Source organism: Ursus maritimus, unplaced genomic scaffold, assembly GCF_017311325.1.
Source record: "Ursus maritimus isolate PB19 unplaced genomic scaffold, ASM1731132v1 scaffold_18, whole genome shotgun sequence".
Taxonomy (NCBI): domain Eukaryota; kingdom Metazoa; phylum Chordata; class Mammalia; order Carnivora; family Ursidae; genus Ursus; species Ursus maritimus.
Genome location: NW_024424230.1, coordinates 50610177 through 50630928, shown reverse-complemented (window position 1 = coordinate 50630928; position 20752 = coordinate 50610177). Strand labels below are relative to the sequence as shown.

At 43.0% G+C, this 20752-nt stretch overlaps 1 protein-coding gene, 1 long non-coding RNA gene and 1 pseudogene across 2 annotated transcripts in view; all 3 read right to left on the bottom strand.

Moving 5' to 3' along the window:
* Positions 1 to 2332, bottom strand: part of SMCHD1 (structural maintenance of chromosomes flexible hinge domain containing 1) — a 160941-nt gene extending 158609 nt beyond the window's left edge. Inside the window, exon 1 of the mRNA XM_040632687.1 lies at positions 2148 to 2332. The gene's annotated coding sequence lies outside the window, so the exon portion shown is untranslated. The remainder of the gene's footprint in view (positions 1 to 2147) is intronic.
* Positions 2333 to 6939: 4607 nt separating this feature from the next.
* LOC103664689 lies at positions 6940 to 7171 on the bottom strand (annotated as a pseudogene).
* Positions 7172 to 8317: 1146 nt separating this feature from the next.
* Positions 8318 to 20529, bottom strand: LOC121103268. The gene is made up of 3 exons (XR_005835425.1): positions 20124 to 20529; positions 16944 to 17618; positions 8318 to 8880 (listed from the first exon to the last, which is right to left on the bottom strand). It is a non-coding gene; the product is annotated as an uncharacterized LOC121103268 (long non-coding RNA).
* Between the last annotated feature and the right edge of the window lie 223 nt (positions 20530 to 20752).

Sequence of the window (20752 nt, the reverse complement as noted above, 5' to 3'; positions counted from 1 at the left end):
TCCCTGGAAGCTAAGTGTTCTTTGTAGTTTAAAAAGAACTTTACGTGGTTAACGCTGCACAGGACTATATCCCTTCTTTAAAGCTCAGGCACCACCTCCACCTCCTACCTATAAAACTCTTCACAGTTTAAAGTAGCTTTTCCTACGTAGTCATTAATTTTTAATGCAAACTAATACAGTGGAGATACATATAACACAAATATATATATTCACACATTTATCTATCTCACACATACACATACATGTACTCAGGCATACACACCCTTCTTTGGTGTTCCACAGCTACCCACAGACACCTCTCGAGTTAGTTCTAAAACTCTCATGGGCTCGGGTTCAGAAAACCAGAAGGGCAGCTTCCACCTGCGAAGCTCACTGGGACAAATGTTTTCACCACGGAAGGACCCCGCCAGGGCGGGCCTACAAACCTCCTTGACAGGACGACCCGGGAAATTATAGTATCATTTAATGAACCTGAGTTCAATCGACTCCAGAAATTTCAGAACTCTGCACCATCTTAACACTCCTAACACAGCCATCGGGTTCTAACTCTACGCTCGTAATTTTAAAAAAGTTCCACATGAAGAGACACAAGTGGCTTTCCCTACTGGAAGATGAGTTTAGAGTACTAAGGCCTTAGAGTACTAAGGTCGCCACGGGCCAATTAAACCCGAGGTATGAAATCCTAGGCAGCGGGAACCACCCCCACCCCGACCCCCTAAAAGGGCAGGGGGAGGCCCACGGAGATGCTGGCTCTGCACTCCCAGGCCGAGCCTGGGACCGGCCCAAAGCTTCCAGCCGCCGGGCCACAGGCATGGCGGGCACCCGGGAGACAGAAGCCAAGGCCGTAGAACTAGCGCCAGGTGACAGGTTTATTGCCCTTCGTGAGCAACTTGAGTGTCTCGTCACCCTCCCAACCCAACTCTACCCGCGCATCCCTCCTTGGCCCCTTCGCGTACCTGACACACAGAGGCGCGGAACCTTGCGTAGTCCGAGCGCTCCTCGACCTGCAGCACCCGGTCCCCGAGCTCGGACTCCTCCTCGCGCCGGTCAAACAAGTACACCGTCCTGCAGCCGTCGCCTCCGCCGTCCTCTCCGGGCCCCACCGAGGGCCCGCCGCCGCCCGCCGCTGCCATATTGGGGGAAAGGAGAAAAAACCGCAGCGCCGGCGTCTACCGCGGGCGCGCTCAAGGCCGAGGTGCACACTCCGCGCGGCGCTCTCAGCTCAAGCCCCCGGGGCGGTGCGAGGCCTCTAGCCCAGCGCGCTGCAGCTCCTCCCTCAGCTGCGGAGGCGACGGCCGAGCAGCGGTAAGCGCGAGGATCACCCGGGAACCGATTCAAACGAGCTCCTGCTCTTGCACACGTCACTTCCGCGGCCCGTCGCTCCCGGGGAGAAGGGGGCGCGCAGCGCCCTCTTCGAACCTGCGCCCGCCGCCTCCACGCGAACCTCGCAGCTCGAGCCCGCACTGAAGGCCACCGCCCCGGTCTGTGGCGCAGAAGGAAGAAGGGCCGACCCCGGTGCAGAGGAGGCGGGGCGAGATCCAGCAGGCCGCGCGGGCGGGGCGGGGCTTCAGCGCCTGCCGCCCAGGGCCCGCCCCTTTGGCCCTCGAGAAGTTGCGAGGGAAACGCGGTTCCTTGCGGGCGCCTGCGCCCTTGGAGGAAGACCCAAAGCCTAGGAGGGAGAGCTAGTACCGAGACCCGCGGCGGGTGTCTTCGGAGTGGTGGTTTTGTGCCAGCCTAGAGGGTCCTGGTACCTTCCAGCTTCAACGTGACCCCCGACCGAGTCTGCCTGGCCTCGAGCTCCCGGCGCCGCGGCGGTGGTGCCCAGGCCAGGGATGCTGCCTCTGCGCCCGGGTCGCGGGACTGCGGCGGCGGGAAGCGTCAGGCCTGCTGGCCTCGCTGGGTGGGATTTCCTCCGTAGCGGGCTCGTGTGTCCCCACGCGGAGAAAACAGAGGCCCGGACACCCTGCGCCGCCTCTTCTACCTCATTTGCTAGTGATTTTATGTGGGCTCCAGTGTGGGCCACTGAGACAAAGCTTGTCCCTGAGAACGTCCGAACCGAGATGCTGTGACGTCACCGTGGCCTCCCTCAGGGGGCCTCCGAGGGTCCCGAAGTGTCTCCGTGTTTAAACCTTCCCACTTGACCTTACCTCCACCGCTGTTGCCATGTTGCTAAAAATTGTGAATTAGAACACCTACACCAAAGGATTAAGCTAGGTGATTTTAGCAAAATGCTTCATATAGTACTCTTTCGGTAAAAGCCTTTATTATAGCGTTTCATTAAATATCCTTACCATGGGTGCATAGTGCCCTAACTCAACAAATAAAAGTGTCATTATTGAGAGGACTCGTCTAATCATTTACCTTCCATTTCTTAAAAATACCTAGTGAATATTTTGTACCTGAGAGTGACATGTAAATTTGCTAAGCCCAAGGTAGGCTGACTAAGGGATTTTTTCGATTCTCCAAAAGTCTGGGTAATTATTTAGTATATTTTCTGTTTTACTAGGTTTGAAAAGACCTTCATGGTTAATTTTATAGATTCTTATCATTTGTGTATGTTAGAAACTTAAATTTGCTTGTCCATATAAAGATGTTCCAGAATCTTGGGGGAGGAAAGTGGCTAGACATGTATGATATTCAAGGTAGAACACAGTAGGAACAAGAGTGTGAAGGCATGTCATGTCTGGGGTACATAATTAGGGCTGGAAGTGGGGAGAATGGAGCAGTAGATGGTAAAGGATAAATTGGCAAGAGGCAAGTTGTGGCCAAATGCCATTCCTGTTCCCGAAGGGAGAAGTANNNNGAAAGGCAGACCAAAGTAACCTCTGACTCCAATGGGATTTCTTTGATGTTTCATGTTTTACCTCTCAAATTCATGTGACCTTTTCCTTCTATCCCATTATGTAATAGTCTTTGATTTAAATGGCTCAAGAAAAATACAAATTGGGTAAAATTCTTAGTTAATGGGTAAAATGAATTGCCTTACCATTTCATCAAATTGAGACTAGGTCCAGTTCATCAGGGCAATGTCTCATTTCTCTGTACAGTAATTCCAAATTGTATAGATATGTGGATACAAACAGAAACTCTTTTCATATCTTTAGAAGAATTTCAAGATACCTTTAGAAGAGATTTCAAGATAATTGCCAAGAGGAGAGAGAGAAAACTGCCAGAGAAGTGTACTACAATATTATGGGAAACTATTGGTGGAAGCGTTGATAGTATCTTTTTAAAGGTCAAGTCTGAATCAGTCTTATGTGCCAGTATGGCAATCTGAACAGCCTCTTTCATATATATATATATATATATACACATATATGTATGTATGTCTTGGTTCTATGACTTATGTGAATAACTATATTCTAATGAAAATCAAATTTAATCTGTTCATTTTGAGTAGTATCAAAGGAAGTGTTGTTTTTGTTTTTTGCGTCAATAGGACTGGTTACTTTGGACAAATAAAAACTTACCGTAGTTACTTCATTTATCAGAAAAGAACATATGATACCATGGTAGATTATTCTCTCTCTCTCATTAAAGAGCAGTTTTTCTAAATGTTAGAAAAAATTTCCATAGTCATAACTCAGTCAGAACTTACGTTTAACCTATAATGGCTAAGGAACATTCTGGGTTTTTTGTTTGTTTATTTATACAAGTATAAATGGTTGTTGTTGGGTTTCTGTTTTTGTCTTTTTTGCATTCACCAAAACAAAAGTGGCATTTCACAATCATGGGTAAGTCCATGTTGTTTCTGGGATGCCATCTTTCTGAGCAAAGCAAGAAATAGACTACCTCAAGGGAAATTGAAAATTTTCCTGAAGCCGTAAACCTTCAAGCAAACAGATGACTCTGTAATTAAGTGGACAATTTAAATAAAAACGATTTTATTGGACAATTTAAAGTAGACTTATCACAATTCCTATCTATATCTATAATTATTTTAATGCAACAGTTTATTTGCAAAACTCCCTGGAAGGAAAAATTTTACCGCTCCCAATAACCTCCCCACTCAGAGGAGAAGACTAAAAAAAATGCTATTTTAATAATCCAAACAAGGCTTAGTTAAATGGGCATTCAAAGTTCCTTCTAGAGAACCATTCCTTTACAAAAGGTTGAAACTCTTGTGCTATATTGACCAAAAGATCATGATTCATGGGAAGTCTTTGTTCATGAAACCAATCAGATGATTAGAAATGTTGCTGTTTCAGACCTGCTAGCATAAATGAGCAAATAAACTTCTGTAGTTTAAACTATTGATTTGTGTGGGGTTTTTTTCTTTACCCAAACCATTCCTTACATGCAGGCTCAGTCTTTTCAGATTTGTGTTACTGGTTCAGCAGAAGTCCAGAACAACAGTAACTTTGTAGTAATCAGAATGTTACCCAACTGTGTATTGCTTATTTTATTGTAAATATTGGTGAACAGCGGCCAGTAAATAGTTTTCTATTTTAAAAAACTTAGTGGCTTCAAACAGAAGCCATGTGTTTGCTCATGATTCTGAAATTTGGGCTGAGCTTTCCTGGGCAGCTCTGCTAAGTCTCACTTGAAGTCATATATACAGCAGCAGTCACTTGGCAGCTTGAGTGGGGCTGAATGGTCCATGATGGTCTCATTCACATGGCTGGCAGCTGAGGCTATTGAGAACCGAAACTCCTTCTCCTCTATTAGGCATCTCTAATAGGATAGCTTGGTTTTCTTATTTGGCGGTCACAGAATTTCAAAAGAAAAAGTTCTAATGTGAAGTGCCTATCAAAGCTCTGCTTGCATTATGTTTGTTGATGTCATTACTCAAAGCTAGTCACATAGCCGAACTCCTGAGTGGTCCCCACAATAGAGGGAAGCTTACAGAAATCCCTGCTGATTTGGGGGTTAGTGCTGTTATCTGTGTAACTGTGTTGAGACCAGGTTGATCAACTATTACAGATCAAGGAGAGTTGCCAGAAAGAAGGGGGTGGGGAAATACAGGGTTGTTACGATTTGCTGATGAAGTTAAATTCTCCTCAAATAAAAATACCAAGAAAATAAAGAGCAAGGGGGGTATGGGGATGGGGTAACTGGGTATTGGACATTAAGGAGGGCACATGATGTAATGAGCACTGGGTATTATATAAGACTGATGAATCACTGAATTCTACCTCTGAAACTAATAATATACTATATGTTAATTAATTGAATTTAAATTTGAAAAGAAAGAAAATAAAGAGCAAGGAAAGTGAGTTTTTGAGTACTCCTATCTTCTAAAAAAAAATTTTTTTTTAGAGAGCAAGCACTCACGAGTGCAGGGGGGCGGTGGGAGGGGCAGGTGGAGAGGGAGGGAGAAAATCTTAAGTAGGCTCCACACCCAGCTGGGAGCCTGATGTATGGCTCAATCTTATGACCCTGAGATCATGATCTGAGCCAAAATCAAGAGTTGGACACTTAACCAACTGAGCCACCTAGGTGCCCCTCAAAAAAAATTTTTTTTAAATACATTTCTTTTGGTAAGGACGATGTTAGGTAAGGACGATGTTAGTGATCTGAGTTCAGACTTTGCTAGCTAAAAATACTTAACTGTAATACAGTTTATGACTCTAAGCCCCAATCTACCAGATTGGTAGGAAATATCTTGGGTTTCCTTCTGTTGCCAGTTTTAACAAGTTCCAAGTTCTGAGTAGTGGGGAGAGCAGCTTATCCTTGTCAACGTGGCCTCTTTAGATCTGGTGGCTTCCTGTTGCTTTCGTGCCACCTGGGACATGGGAATCACTTACAAGGCTTCTCTTGATCCCATCTGCTCAGAGGCACTATATAGCTACTTAGGAGGCTTGGGAGTACCATCTCTTCTTACCAGCCCAGAGGAAATCTCTTTTTTAATTTTAATCCATCTCTCTTCATCTTTCTTCAAGGTACTCTATCAATGACTATAAGTCCTTCATTCATTTTTATGCCCTCTCCAAAAGCCTCTGCATTCTTCTAAGAGCTTAGGCTTTTAGAAAAAAAATAAGTTCCTGGGACCAAAGTGTCTTTTTTACTCTGTATCTTGTTTCGGTGATCTATTGATGTATAACCAATTACCTCAAAACCTAGTGGCTTAAAACAATAATCTTTTTCTGTATTTGTTCATGATTCTGTGATTCTGGCAGGGCTTGGTAGAACCGGATTTCTCTGCTCCTGGTGCTATCAGCTTGGGCAGTTCTCAGAGGAGTCACTTCCAGGATGCTTTACTCACGTAGCTGGTCAGTTGGTGCTGGCTGTTGGCTGAGAGTTCCACTGGGGTTGTTGGGCAGGGCCCTCAGATGTCTTTTTCAACCCTTCCTCTTGGCTTGGTTGGGATTCTCACAGAGGTGGTGTCAGGGTAGTCAGACTAGCGGCTGACTCCCCCTAGAGCACAAATGTGGAAGCTTGCACAACTTCTTAAGGTTTAGGACGGGAACAGCATTACTTCTGCCACACCCTATTGGTTAAAGTAGGTCAGAGGGCCATCCTAAATTAATGGGAAGGGACTATACCACAGGCAAGAATAGGGGAGAAATGGATCATCGGGGGCTACCAAAGTAATAGTCTGTGACAAAGTTCTCCTGGGGCAAGAAAGCACACAGCCTGCTATATTTTGAATGGGGGTAAGGAGTTGGTGGAGTTGGTGAAGGGAAAATCAAAGAAGGAAAAAGAATATTAAAATATGTTAATATCTCAGAATATATCTCTAGCCATATAGGCCTTTGTCAACTTTCTCCTGATACATTAGCTTTAATTTCCATGTCACTTAAAGAATTAACTTTGAATGAAACACCTTAAAATTTTTAAATTAACTGTTTGATTGCGTAAAATCATTTTAAGGGTGATTTCCTCATAGGACAGGGACCTCCTTGTCCTTGCCTGCCTTTCTTCCAACTATCCTTCATCGTAGCCACCCCCCAACTTAAGAAAAAGGCAGGTTTGGGGCTGGTTGGGGGCTCCCACAGCCTAGCAGCTGGCATCGCTAGGAGCCTCCCATAGCTGCTGCTGGCACTCAAGGCCAGTTGGATTCAAGCAGCTCCCGGAGCCGCGTGTGGAGGTGGTCCTTCTTCTCCTCCAGGTAGTCCACACAGGAGCTGATCTGGTCCAACGTGGAGCTGACGGTAGTGTACTCTGCATCCCTGGAGCCGTCGTCCCCGCCTTCCACAGGCATGCCCAGGTCCCCATTGGGGCCCAACATTGTGACCTCCAGAGCCCCTGGGGCCCCGACAGACAGAATGCGATAACCGTCGCACCACCAGCAGGTGCCGGGCAGTAGGATGGACTCAATGGACTTTTTTGGTTGTTGTTTTTTTTTTTTAAGATTTTGTTTATTTATTGAGAGAGACAGAGTGAGAGAGCACAAGCAGGGGGAACAGCAGAGGGAGTGGGAGAAGAGGGTGGGAGCTGAGCAGGGAGCTGGATGCGGGGCTTGATCCCAGGACCCTGGGATCATGACCTGAGGAAGGCAGATGCTTAACCGACTGAGCCACCCAGGCATCCCTCAATGGACATTTTAATTATTTCCAGGATTGGGGTTTCTTGTTTGTTTTTGCTTTTTAAAAATCAGGCTTCTATGAATATTTGTGTGTTATATTCTGGTGTTCTTACGCAATGGATATATTGTGTAGGGTATATATCCAGGGTCAGAGTATGTGTACTTATAAACTTACCGCATAATGTCAATTTTTTTTCAGCATTATAGAAAAGTTCCTGCTGTTCCATTTCCTTGTCAACACTTGGGAATGTTTTTTACCTTAAAAAATGTTTGCCAGTCTGGCGAATGTGAAATAGTTTATCATCGTGGCTGTAATTTGCATTCCCCTCCTTATAAATGAGACTGAGCACCCTTCCCTATGTGTACTCCCTAGTTGTGCTTCCACTTCTGTGAAATGCCTCTTCATGCCGAGCACCCATTTTTTCTATGGTTTGACTTTTCCCGTTGACTTGTAGGAGTTCTCTCTATACAGTGGCTACTAACCCTTGGCTGGTTATATGTCTTCTTAACATCTTTCCTCTGTTCGTGGCTCGTATTTTCCCTTCTTTGGGAGATCTTTTAATGAGCAGTAGTACTTGATCTTAATATGATTGAATTGGTGGCTCAGCTGGTTAAGCATCTGCCTTCGGCTCAGGTCATGATCTCAGGGTCCTGGGATCAAGCCCCACATTGGGACTCCCTGCTCAGCTGGGAGACTCCTTCTCCCTCTGCCTGTTGCTCTGCCTCCTTGGGCTCTCTCTCTTCCTCTTTCTGACAAATAAGTAAACAAAATTAATATGATTGAATATCTTAATTATTTCCATTATGGTTAGTGCTTTCTGGTCTCCTTTAAAAAATTCCTCTACTTCCAATGCTTTCTCAAATTTTATTCTTAAAGTTTAAATATTTTCCATTTGAAGTTTTTTCCTCTAATTTGTATGGAGTTGATTTGTATTGTACCGACAAAGGAACCAGTGCCATTCTTTTTTCTGCATCATTGAGCATTGTTTATAGGATACTCAGCCTATCTTTTCCTTGCTGTGTCCCATGTAACCGAATGCATGCTTCCGTTCCCAGGTTTTCTAATGTGTCGTATTGGTTATTTTTCTTCCTCTCAGGTAATATTGCACTGCCTTAATAATCTAGCTTTATTGTGGTTTGATGTCCTATAGAGCAAACCACCTCATTCTTCTTCAGGGGAGTCATGGAGTTGGTTTTTAAGAGTGTTGATGTTCCTCTTTTTGCTTAGTGTTTTCTCACATAAGAGACACTTGAGGGACGCCTGGGTGACTCAGCTGGTTAAGAGGAGGCCTTTGGTTCAGGTCATGATTCCAGAACCCTGGGATCGAGTCCCACATCGGGCTCCTTGCTCAGTGGGGAGCCTGCTTCTCCCTCTGCCTGCCGCTCCCCCTGCTTGTGCTCTCTCTCGTGCTCTGTCAAATAAATAAATACAATCTTTAAAAAAAAAAAGACACTTGAGATTATAGTCAACTGCCATTTCTACAGTAACAAAACCCATAGTTTAATAAGTACAGTATAAGCTTTTAAAATTGACTGGTATTACTTACTTTAAAATTTAATGGGTACAGTATAAGCTTTTTAAGGTTACTTTAAAATTTAATGAGCACAGTATAAGCTTTTAAAATTGGGTGGTATTACTTACTACTAAACACTTAGTTGTGCTTGGAAAGGTGTTATCTGCCTCCACATCAAGCTCATTATGAGATGCCCGAAAATCCTTTTTCATATTGTTCTTAACTACCCCAGGCATTCTGATTCGATTACAGCACAAATAGACAAGGTTACCTAACAACACAGAAGAAATAAATTTTCTAATCACTCACTGCTTATGCAAATTTTTTCCTTCCTGGATTTTCATGATTTTTACCAACTGAACTAAATGGAAAAACTTGATTCTGTTTGTATGTAAACATGCGTGAGGCAAAATTTTTAAACGGAATAAAACTGCAAATTTTCTCCCTCAAATGTTAAAAGTAGAATTGACCCTCTGGACTAGAATGATGCATTACTTTATCCTGTGATTTTTCCATCCTCTCATACCCCAAATTGAGAAACACCTAACAGCAGTCAGAAGCAAGAGAAAAATGATATATGCGTGAGTGTCATAATAAGATCCATCCTAAAAACACCACTCTGGCAACAGTGTAAAGGACGGATGACATTTTGTGCAGACACTATTTTGTACATTTTGTAAAGTAAGTAGGGTACCTTATGGTACCTTATTTAGAAGATAAATAAAGTGATAATGAAAAATCTATTATCATTCATTCATCAAATATTTATTGTGTTCCAACGAGATGTTGAGGATACAAATCAATTTCCTGTCTTCATGGTGCTCATATTCAATACGGGGAGGCAGAAACAATTTCACAATGAAATATACAGAATGTCAGATGGTGATTAATGTGCTATGGAGAAAAATTTAAAAGGATAGGAGTCCTAGGGGGCAGAGGGTCACAATTTTTTATAATAGCCAGAGAACATTTTCTGATAAGGTGATATTTGAGAAGAAAGCTGAAGGAAATAAAGGAGCAAGTTGTAAAGATCAATGAGACAAATGTTCCTGGCAGAAGGAAAAACAAGTGCAAAGCCCCTGAGTTTTGAACATGGTTGGCATTGTGATAGAGCAATAGAGGGTGAGAATAATAATAATAATAATAGAGAGATGAATGGGGGAGAGAGGGACTAATGGAAAGGGCCTTTTAGGTCACTATGATGATTTTGGCATTCACCCTGAACAAAAGGGAAAGTATTGGAGGACTTAGAGCAAAGGAATGATATGCTCTGACATATATTTTTAAGTCAAAATTTTCTAAAGATTTTTATTCATTTGAGAGAGAGACAGAGAGCTCAAGTGGGGATGGAGAGGCAGAGGGAGAAGCAAACTCCCCTTTGAGCAGGGAGCCCAGCCTGGGGCTCAATCCCAGGATCCGGAGATAATGATCTGAGCCGAAGGCAGACGCTCAACCATCTGAGCCACCCAGGTGCCCCCTGACATATTTCTTAGGAGAACTACTCTGACTGCTCTGTTGAAAATAGACTGTAAGGGGCTGAACGACTGGAGGCTGATTCAATAATCCAGGCAAGCAATAATAAGGGCTTGATCTAGGCTGGTGGTGGTGGACCTGAGGTGCAGTGGTCAGGTTCGGGATATATTCTGAAGGTGAAGCTGACAGATTTACTAACGGATTGGATGTGGAGTATGGGAAAAAGAGAGGAGTCAAGGCAATCTCTAAAATGCGTGGCTCCCTGAGAAGGATAGTGCATGCTTGTGTATTTTTGGCTACTCAGCCTCTCAATCTCCTATGTTTGGAGGATACCCCATCATATAAATGTAGGTGCCAGACAGAGCACATCTCTGACTGAAGGTGTGGCTGTAAATGCCAGAAACTCTTTGTTCTAGTCCTCCAGGCCTCTGCGATGCACTCATGTGTCCCATCAGACATTAATGGGGCAGCAACCAGAGCATCCAGCTAGTGGAGGCAACAGAGGCCCCCTTAGCCCAGGGTAGATCTGTGTCCACTGTGCAAGGGGCAGCTGGCAATGGGGTTCTCACGGAAGCAGTTCTTCATTCTCCCTATGCTTTCAGCTATGTAGCTCTCAAGTCGGATGTGTCAGCCTCCCAGGAAACCCACAAGCTACATAGATTCCTAGTCAAAAATATTGTGTCTGCTTTTACAAGAGCCAGAGATGGGTTTTGTTCCTTGCAACTAAAAACCACAATTGATACATTGCAGACTGATATCCTTACTGTGAATGTTGTCATAATAACTGCCATTATTGAGTTAAATGAGGCACTTATTTCAATTAATTCTGTTGGATAGATATTATTCTATACTGAGACATAAAGAAAAACCGCTTGCCCAAGGTCATATGGCTAGTAATTGACAGCGCTGGGACTAAAATCCAAATTTGTTTGACTCGGAAGCCTAAACACGTATACACTTGGATGAACTCATCTGGGATTCATATGATATCGTGAACCGAACCATTTTTTCATTAATACAATTCTCTAGATTATCTCTACATATATCCACACCAAGTATCAAATGTTCCTGAAATCCTCTGAAACTGTAGAACTTAGTGCTAAAATGTGAAGGTGTGTCATTGTTTTGAAAACTTATACTCTGGTAAGAATAATACATCTAATTCAAAATAAATTCTAATATTTGTCAGCATTGTTTAAAATTTAGGCAAAATCTGGTGTTTTTTCCCTGAAAGCTTCAGTTTTAATAAACTTTATTTTGATCAACTAGAAATTGGAGGCAAAGTACTATATTGGCAAGCACATCAAGCTTTTCTTCAGATGACTCAGTTCCATTAAGACATTAGAGTCCCACAACAGACATTAGGCACCATGGCAGAGTCAAGAGTACACACTTACTGTGCTCTCTTACATCCATTAGAGAAAACATCTGTATTTACCTAAATACAAGGGTTTGGATATTTGAAATTCACAGCTTCAGAAAAATGTTGCTTACCCATAAGACATGTGGCTAACTGAGAAGAAATGAAACTAATTATCACAAAAGAAATTGTGGTTTGTGAGCCTCCGAGAAGTCTCAGAGGTGGTCCATTTGTTTACTTGTACAGCATGAAAGAGTCGGCATGGTGGTAGGGACAAGAGGAGTGAGCTATGAGTAAAGCGTGTGCTCCCAAGCGCCAAGCCTAGCCTCTATCTAGCTATGCAACTGAGGGCAATTCAACAAATACTTCATGTCAGATTAATGAGTCAGAGAGGAATCAAACAGGCACAGAAACATAAATAACTGTGACGCCTTATCAGAAGTATTCATTTGTTTGTTAATCCATTTGGCACTTGCTGCCAATCCTATCCCTATTGTGTGCCAAGCACTGGGGGTTCAAAGATGAATAAAAAAGGGTCCCCCGTCTCACACCCAGGATATAATTATAGTTCAGACGCACTGTGGTGCTGGCATTCCATTCCCCCTCCAATAGATGACTTTCGCCTTTCTGTGGCCCTTCCCAGCTCTGTCCTCCTCTACCAACCAACTCCGCACGCACTTAGTTTAACTAACAAGGCTCACTTTAGACTTTATTCCCCCAAGGAAAACTTCTGTGCCCTGGGCTGCGTAAGCCCTCGACACACCCCAGGCCAGAATGATCTTCTAGAAACCTCGAACTCTGAAAATGTGATTGTGTCTCCCACTCCACACATAAAATAAAAGTACAATCAATACGAAACTATAAGATGAGTAAAACTATATATAATTAATCTGCTCTTCTAGATAATCTAAACCTTGGAAAATCTAATGCAATTTATCATCTTTTCTCCAGGAGAGGAGGAGAACATATCCGAGCACATATCAACTCTTGCATACATATTCATGGGGTTTGTCAGTTTTCTGAAGTCCCACGTGGCTCCCAGATGATTCTAAAATATTATTTATCCCTGAATTAAGAAAAAGGGTTAGTTCCTAAAGGCCCTAAATTCAACTTAAATGTTTTGTACTGTGTCAGGACGACAATAGGAATAAGGAACTATTGAAGGTTTTTAATCTAGGATAAGGTGCACTTAGATTTGCACTTTAGAAAGTTCTCTCTGGGGCGCCTGGGTGGCACAGCAGTTAAGCGTCTGCCTTTGGCTCAGGGCGTGATCCCGGTGTTATGGGATCGAGCTCCACATCGGGCTCCTCCGCTATGAGCCTGCTTCTTCCTCTCCCGCTCCCCCTGCTTGTGTTCCCTCTCTCGCTGGCTGTCTCTACCTCTGTCGAATAAATAAATAAAATCTTAAAAAAAAAAAAAAAAGAAAGTTCTCTCTGACTGTAGTATGGAGAATGGGACACAAGTGCTTAAACCAATAACTTGTTGGAGGCTGTTAAGGGAACCCAAGTGAGAGACTACAGTTAACGGCTAAAGGGTGCTGATTTCTTTTTGGGATGATAAAAATATCTAAGGTTAGACTGTGGTTGCACAACTCTGGGAATATACATGCAACCATTGAATTGTACACATTAAATGGGTGAATTTTATGGTATTTGAATTATATATCTCAGTAAAGATGTTTTCAAATAGCAACAGATTAAAACATAAAAACTCTCATACCTAAATAAATAAATAAGGTCATGGTTGAGTTATGAACTAGTATGAAAGACTTTTAGGATATAAGAGAAGGGAGTGGGGGGAGCTAGCGGTCACAAATGACTATTAGGTTTTGGGTTCAGGCCACTGGCTGGCTAATGATGCTTTTACTGAAATGGGGAGAAATATAAGTGATCTTAGTGCAATGGAAGGGTTTCTGGAGGGCACAATAGAAGGAGCTGGAAGGGAGCCCCAAAGGAAGACTGAGGATTCCGTCAAATTTAGGAAAGGAAGGACAAACTTTACTTATCATCCGTGCGAGGGTGTCAGACTTTCTGAGGAAGCCAAAAAGACTGGCTCACCAAATTCAAAACACACTTACAGGGAAAGAAAGGTAAAATTATCAAGGGTACCAAATTCAATTAGCATGTTCATTGTGGGGGAAAAAACCCAACTTTTTTAGGGAATCCAGGTTTACAGGAAATTTCCCAGGGTTTCTTAGTCTGGATACCAGAACAAGTCAGGATGACCCTACTATTTTGTTTATCTAATAGTGCAAAATGGTTTAATTTTGCTTCTAACTATAGTGGGTGATATGCTTAATCATATAGGAAGCAGCACAAAGTATAAGTTTTGCTTTTATAGATTAGTAATGACATAACTCATGCAGAGGAAAAGAGAGGAGGCCGGAAGAATGGGACTGACAGCGTGTAAGCACACGGTAGGTTGGGCATGGCAGGTAAGTGAGGCAGCGAGAAAATATTAAAGGAGGAAGTATTCGTTGTTTCTGAGGCTCCCATCAGTCCTCTGTGAGCACTCGGGTATCTCAGAGGTCCTGTGAGGCCACAAAGCAGCCAGGTCATTCATTTCCAACCTTTGACTCTGGCTCCAAATAAAATGTTGGTGAGGATTCATTGTAGTTCTTGGAGAAGATAGAGCCGAACACCCAAGACAGATCCTACGCCAATTGTTGCAGAAAGATATGGTCTGACTCAAAGAAAACCACCTTCGTAAAGATTTAACAACAGCCCAACTTGGAAGTTTCAGGCTTCATCTGGTGGCAAATCAAAGATAAGGTATTTATAAGCTTTTCTACAAAGAAAGAGTCAAAGTCTACAGGAAATTACCATCTCCGGCAATAACAAACTAAAGTCTTCTCAATTGGCAGTAGAAGGTGAATTTACACACAGGCTCTATAAAAAAGCTAGATAGTGAAGCTCCAGTCTTCCACTTGGGAATCTCTTTATGCTGTTTTCACCACCAGTTCCCTCTTTAAAATGCTATCACTGTCATGAACACAGATCTTCTCCTTAATTGCTGGCAGCACGGCTGAGATCCTGCTGGGGTGATCAGACTTTAGTATGCATAAGAAAAAACCCCTGTAAGGGGTGTTTAAGATACAGATTCCTAGATTCCATGCTGAGATATTTTAAATGAGTCAAGTGTAGGCATACTTCATCTTATCATGCTTCACTTGATTGCATTTCACAGATACTGTGGTTTGTTGTTGCTGTTGTTTACAAATTGAAGATTTGTGTCATCCCTACACAGAGCAAGTCTGTTGGTGCCATTTTCCAACAGCATTTGCTCACTTTGTGTCTCTGTGTCACGTTTAGGTAATTCTTGCAGTATTTCAAACTTTTTCATTATTATCATATTTGTTACGGAGATCTGTGATGAGTGATCTTTGATGTTACTATTATAATTACTTTGGGGCACCATGAACTGTACCTGCTTAACAGGGCAAACTTATGGGGCAAATGCTGTGTGCGTTCCGACTGCTACATCCACCAGCGTTCCACTGTCTCCTTCCCTTTCCTTGGGCCTTCTTATTCCCTTAGACACAACAATATTAAAATTAGGCCAATTTATTACCCTACAATGGAGTCTGAGTGTTCAAGGGAAAGGAGGAGTCTCACATCTCTCCCCTGAAATCAAAAGCTAGAAACAAGCATAGTGAGGAAGGCATGTTGAAAGATGAGACAGGCCAAAAGCTAGGCCTCTTGCATCGTTTAGCCATGTTATGAGTGCAAAGCAAAAATTCTTGAATGAAATTCAAAGCACTCACCCAGTGAACACATAAGTGATAAGGAAGCTAAGCAGCCTTATTGCTGATAATGGAGAAAGTATGAGTGGTCTGGATAGAGGATCAAACCAGCCACAACATTCCCTTAAGCCAAAGCCTAACCCAGTGCAAAGCCTAACTCTCTTTAATTCTATGAAGACTGAGAAAGGTGAGGAAGCTGCAGAAGAAAAGTCTGAAGCTGGCAGAGGGGGGTTCATGAGGTTTAAGGAAAGAAGCCGCCTCCATGACATCAAAGTGCGAGGTGAAGCAGCAAGTGCTGATGGAGAAGCTGCAGCCAGTGACCCAGAAGCTCTAGCTTGGATCATCAATGAGGATGGCTACCCTAAAACACAGATTTTCAGTGTAGACAAAATAGCCTTCTATTGGAAGAAGATGCCGTCTAGGACTTTCACAGAAGAAGACAATCCTGGTTTCAAAGCTCCAAAGGACCAGCTGACTCTCCTATTAGAGCTACTGCAGCTGGTGACTTTAAGTTGAAGTCAATGCTCGTTTACTATTCTGAACATTCTCCGGCTCTTAAGAATCACGCTAAATTAGGGCAGCTGGGTGGCTCAGTTGGTTAAGCTTCTGACTCTTTTTTTTCCTATAATAATATTTTTTTATTATATTATGTTAGTCACCATACAATACATCCCTGGTTTTTTATGGAAAGTTCCATGATTCATTAGTTGCATATAACACCCAGTGCACCATGCAATACATGCCCTCCTTACTACCCATCACCAGCCTATCCCATTCCCCTCTGAAGCCCTCAGTTTGTTTCTCAGAGTCCACAGTCTCTCATGGTTCATTCCCCCTTCTGTTTACCCCCCTTTCTTTATCCCATTCTTCTCCTACCGATCTTCCTAGTTCTTATGTCCCATAGATGAGAGAAACCATATGATAATTGTCTTTCTCTGCTTGACTTATTTGGGTCCATATATACAATGGAATATTACTCAGCTATGAAAAAGAATGATTTCTCAACATTTGCTGCAACATGGACGGCACTGGAGGAGATAATGCTGAGTGAAATAAGTCAAGCTTCTGACTCTTGATTTCAGCTTGGGTCATGATCTTGGGGTTCTGGGATTAGGCCCTGTGTTGGGCTCTGTACTCAGTGGGGAGTCTGCTTGAGGATTTTCTCCCTCTTCCTCTGCCTCTCCTCCCACTCATGCTCTCTCTCAATCAAATAAATAAATTAATTTAAAAAAATTATGCTAAATTTACCATGCGTTGGCTCTGTAAGTGGAGCAACAAAGCCAGGATGACAGCACATCTGTTTACGACATGGCTTACTGGATCTTTTAAACCCCCTGTTGAGACCCCCTGCTCAGAAAAAAAGATGCCTTTCAAAAAAGTACTTACTAATAATGCACCTGGTGACCCGAGAGCTCTGGTGGAGATAGGCAATTAGATGTATGTTGCTTTCCTGCCTGCTAACACGAAATCCATTTGGCAGCTCATGGATCAAGGAGTAATTTCAACTCAAATGTTATTATTGAAGAAACACATGCCATAGGGCAGTAGCCTCCACAGACAGTGATTCCTTTGATGGATCTGGGCACAAAGTCAGTGGGAAGTCTTCTGGAAAAGATTCATTATCGTAGATGCCATTAAGAACATTTGTGATTCATGGGGTCAAAATATCCACATTACCAGGAGTGTGGAAGAAGTTGATTCCACCTCTGTGGGGAACCTTGAGGGGTTCCAGACTTCAGTGGAGGAAGTCACTGCAGATGTGGTGGAAACAGCAAGAGAACCAGAATTAGAAGTGGAGCCTGAAGATATGACCGAATGGCTGCAATCTCATCATAAAGCTTTAGTGGAGGAGGGGCTGCTTCTGACGGACGAACAAAGAAATGGTTCCTTCAGGTGGAATCTACTCCTGGTGAAGATGCTGCGAGCATTGTTGAAATGACAACAGAGGACTTAGAATATTCCATAAACTTAGTTGGTAAAGTAGTGACGGGGTTTGAGAGGATTGACCCTCATTTGTAAAGAAGTTCCGCTGTGGATAAAATGCTGTCAAAAGTGTTCATGCTACAGAGAAATCATTCATGAAAGGAAGAGTCAGTTGATGCGGTAAACTTCATTGTTGTCTTATTTTAAGAAATTGCCATGGCTACCTCAACCTTCAGCAACCACCTTCCTAATGAATCAACAGTTATCAACACGGAGGCAAGACCCTCCACCCACAAAAAGAGCATGACTTGCTGAAAGCTCAGGTGATGGTTAGCTTTATTTGTTTTTAACAATAAAGTATTTTTAAATTAAGATATGTACGTTGTTTCCAGACATAATGCTATTGTACACTTAAAACACTACAGTATAGTGTAAACATGACTTTTATATGCAGTGGGAAACCAAAACATTTATCCGACGTTCTTTAATGCAGTAGTGACTTTATTGGGGTGACTGGGACAGAATCCACAATATCTCCGAGGTGTGCCCGTACTCTACGGGACTAGGAATTTTTATTTTTAACAACTGCCAGGTGATTCTAGTGTAGGTAGTCTAAATACCGTATTTTGAGAAAGACTGGACCAAAGGGGACAAAAAGGTGATGAATATAAAAAAGAATATATAGTCTGATTTACAAAATATCAGTGAATCATTTGCAGCGTATAGCCCTTGCCTTCAGATGGGTGGGGGTGGTCTTCCCCTAGCAATCAGTAGTCTCTCAAACATGTCTACCTTATTTCCAATATAGTTCCCAAACAAAACTCAGAGAGAAAGACAAGATCCCCCGTGGACTAAGTTTCTATTTCCTATCTAGGTTTCACTTTCTTGAAAGAGACGCTGTCCCCTGAAAACTGGACACTACTCATCTTCCCCTTATAAGGCAGCTGGCCTGTCATAAAGGTGGGAGTCAGCATCCCCATCAGAGATACAAGTAGCTCATTTACTTTTACATAACCAAATAAATTATGAAAAACAAGGACAACCTGTATTTTTCACATTCTGTACCATCTTTATTTTTTAGTTCTAAATGCTCTCATCAGTAATTTAGTTAATTTGGCTTCAGCCAAGCTCAGGCCTGTTCCTCTTCACAGACCCTCCTTCAGCATGAGGCGAACATCATCCCCTGATGGGGATTTAGCTCCTAATGCCCTGGAATGTGATCTAGAAAAGAAATACTCTCCGAAGGAAACAGTAAATTTGCAAAGATAGAACTGCTTAAGTTATGCTGGGGACACTGCGCAAAGAGAACCAAGCATCCCCATTCCCCATCATACACAGATGAAATGTGGGCTTTTTAAAGAAAGTTAGTTGGAACAAAATATGTGCAAACACTCTCAATTTTCATGTTTTTGTTCTTCAGTTTTAGAGTAGATGTTTCCTGCTTCTACAGCTGTTGGGTGTGTCCCTCCTCCTGTTCCTGTGATCTAAACCTAAAAAAAGGCTTCTCAAAAAAGAAGAAAGAAGTTGAGTGGAGTCACAAGTCACACACGCACACGCATACACACACATGGTGTATTACAGGGTCCCACGAACACTTTAGATTTCTGGATTCACAGTGTCTCAACTCTTCCCATTTTAGAGAACATCTTTGGCTTATATTACAAAACTCAATCTGTCCAACCCTGTTGCTTTTTCAGAACAAAGGAAGCTTATAGTAAATAGTGTATTGTCTCTAACTTCGCTTGCGTAAGAAGAAAACTGCTTACAAGTCAAAGCCAAATTCCTCAAGGTGTGTTCTAGCAAAGCCAACCACAACAGGAAGGGGAAGTACATGGTATCTTACACTTAATGTGATTTTGTTATTCTCTTCCCACGTGCCAAAATCTCCTCCCAGAGTCAAGTATCCATGGGAGTGCAGGAAGTAGCTTCAGCTACGCCGGGCGGCCTCCGGCCTCTACATAAGCCGTGGTTCCCCTTGGTCTGCTTTCATGGACTTTTTCCTCGAGGGCTCCTCTAGATACAACCCTACTGAGGCTTTTCCCTGGCCTTCTGCTCGGCCAAATTACTTTCCCCAACCAGGACCTTTAATCTAATTGGAGCCTGAGAAAGCGCAGCGCAGCTCCGCCAGCCGTTAGACTGTGATAAACAAGGTTTTCAACAGGACTTGGGGCAACAGAGCTATGTTGCTAACAAAACACATTGAAGACTCCACAGCAGTTGCAAGCAAGGTTAACAACCCGTCCCTTCTTAGAACCAACCAGCGCAAACACAAACCCTATTCTATCTTACTGAGACACCCCAGGATCAGTTTTTCCTAACAAGAAACCCCAGGTACGACTTGAGGGCCTTTTCTTTGGTTGGTGTGCTATAACTGGCTTTTGTTAGTTTTGGGTAACTTCTTCAACTCTCAGAGTGACTGTCCCGCAGAATTGGAGTCTCCTTATTTTTCCTTTCCCTAGAAGCCACACTATGCCCCTCACTTGATCAAGCTCCCCAAGTTCCCTTTCTTTGCCCCAGAGTAGAGCTTTCCTTAAGGAAAGATACCAGGATATGCTGTTCTCAGTTGCTAGTTACCCAATTGCTCACCTTGTCTTCACCTACAGATGGACAGTATCTACCACAGGCTGATATGGGATTTCTTACCTTTGACACCTGCTGCTTGCCCGTCATCTTCCTCCAGAGGCTTGCTGCGGGATGTGTGAGAGCCCCATCAGCCTCTCCCCCTCCTCCACGGCCAACTTCATATCTGGCCTGATATAATTCCACATCTTCTCTTCCTTGCTTGAGAATGGACAATTTCAAGTAATCAGCTGTTCCACCTCTCCGTATTTCTCTTCCAGAATATGAGGCAGGAGGGTGTAGGTATGAGGGCAGATATGGAATTCCTTTTCCACGGTCCAAATAACTTGGTGTCTAAGAAACCAAGCCTCTCAAACAGACCTAATCTCATCTTCCCCAACCCAAAACTGTCAGATACCTAAGAAAGTAGTTTTACAACACTTCCATTTCTCTACTAGCATATGGGTAGAGTTTTGCATTGTCTGTCCTCGTGAGCAAAGACGAAAGGCCTTTTCTTATGAGCTTGGGAAACTAACTTGTAGAGAACAAATATTCTTTTTTTTTTTTTAAGATTTTATTTATTGGGGTGCCTGGGTGGTTCAGTTAAGCGTCTACCTACAGCTCAGGTCATGATCCCAAGGTCCTGGGATCAAATCCCACATCAGCCTCCTTGCTCAGTGGGGAGCCTGTTTCTTTCTCTCCCTGCTTGTGCT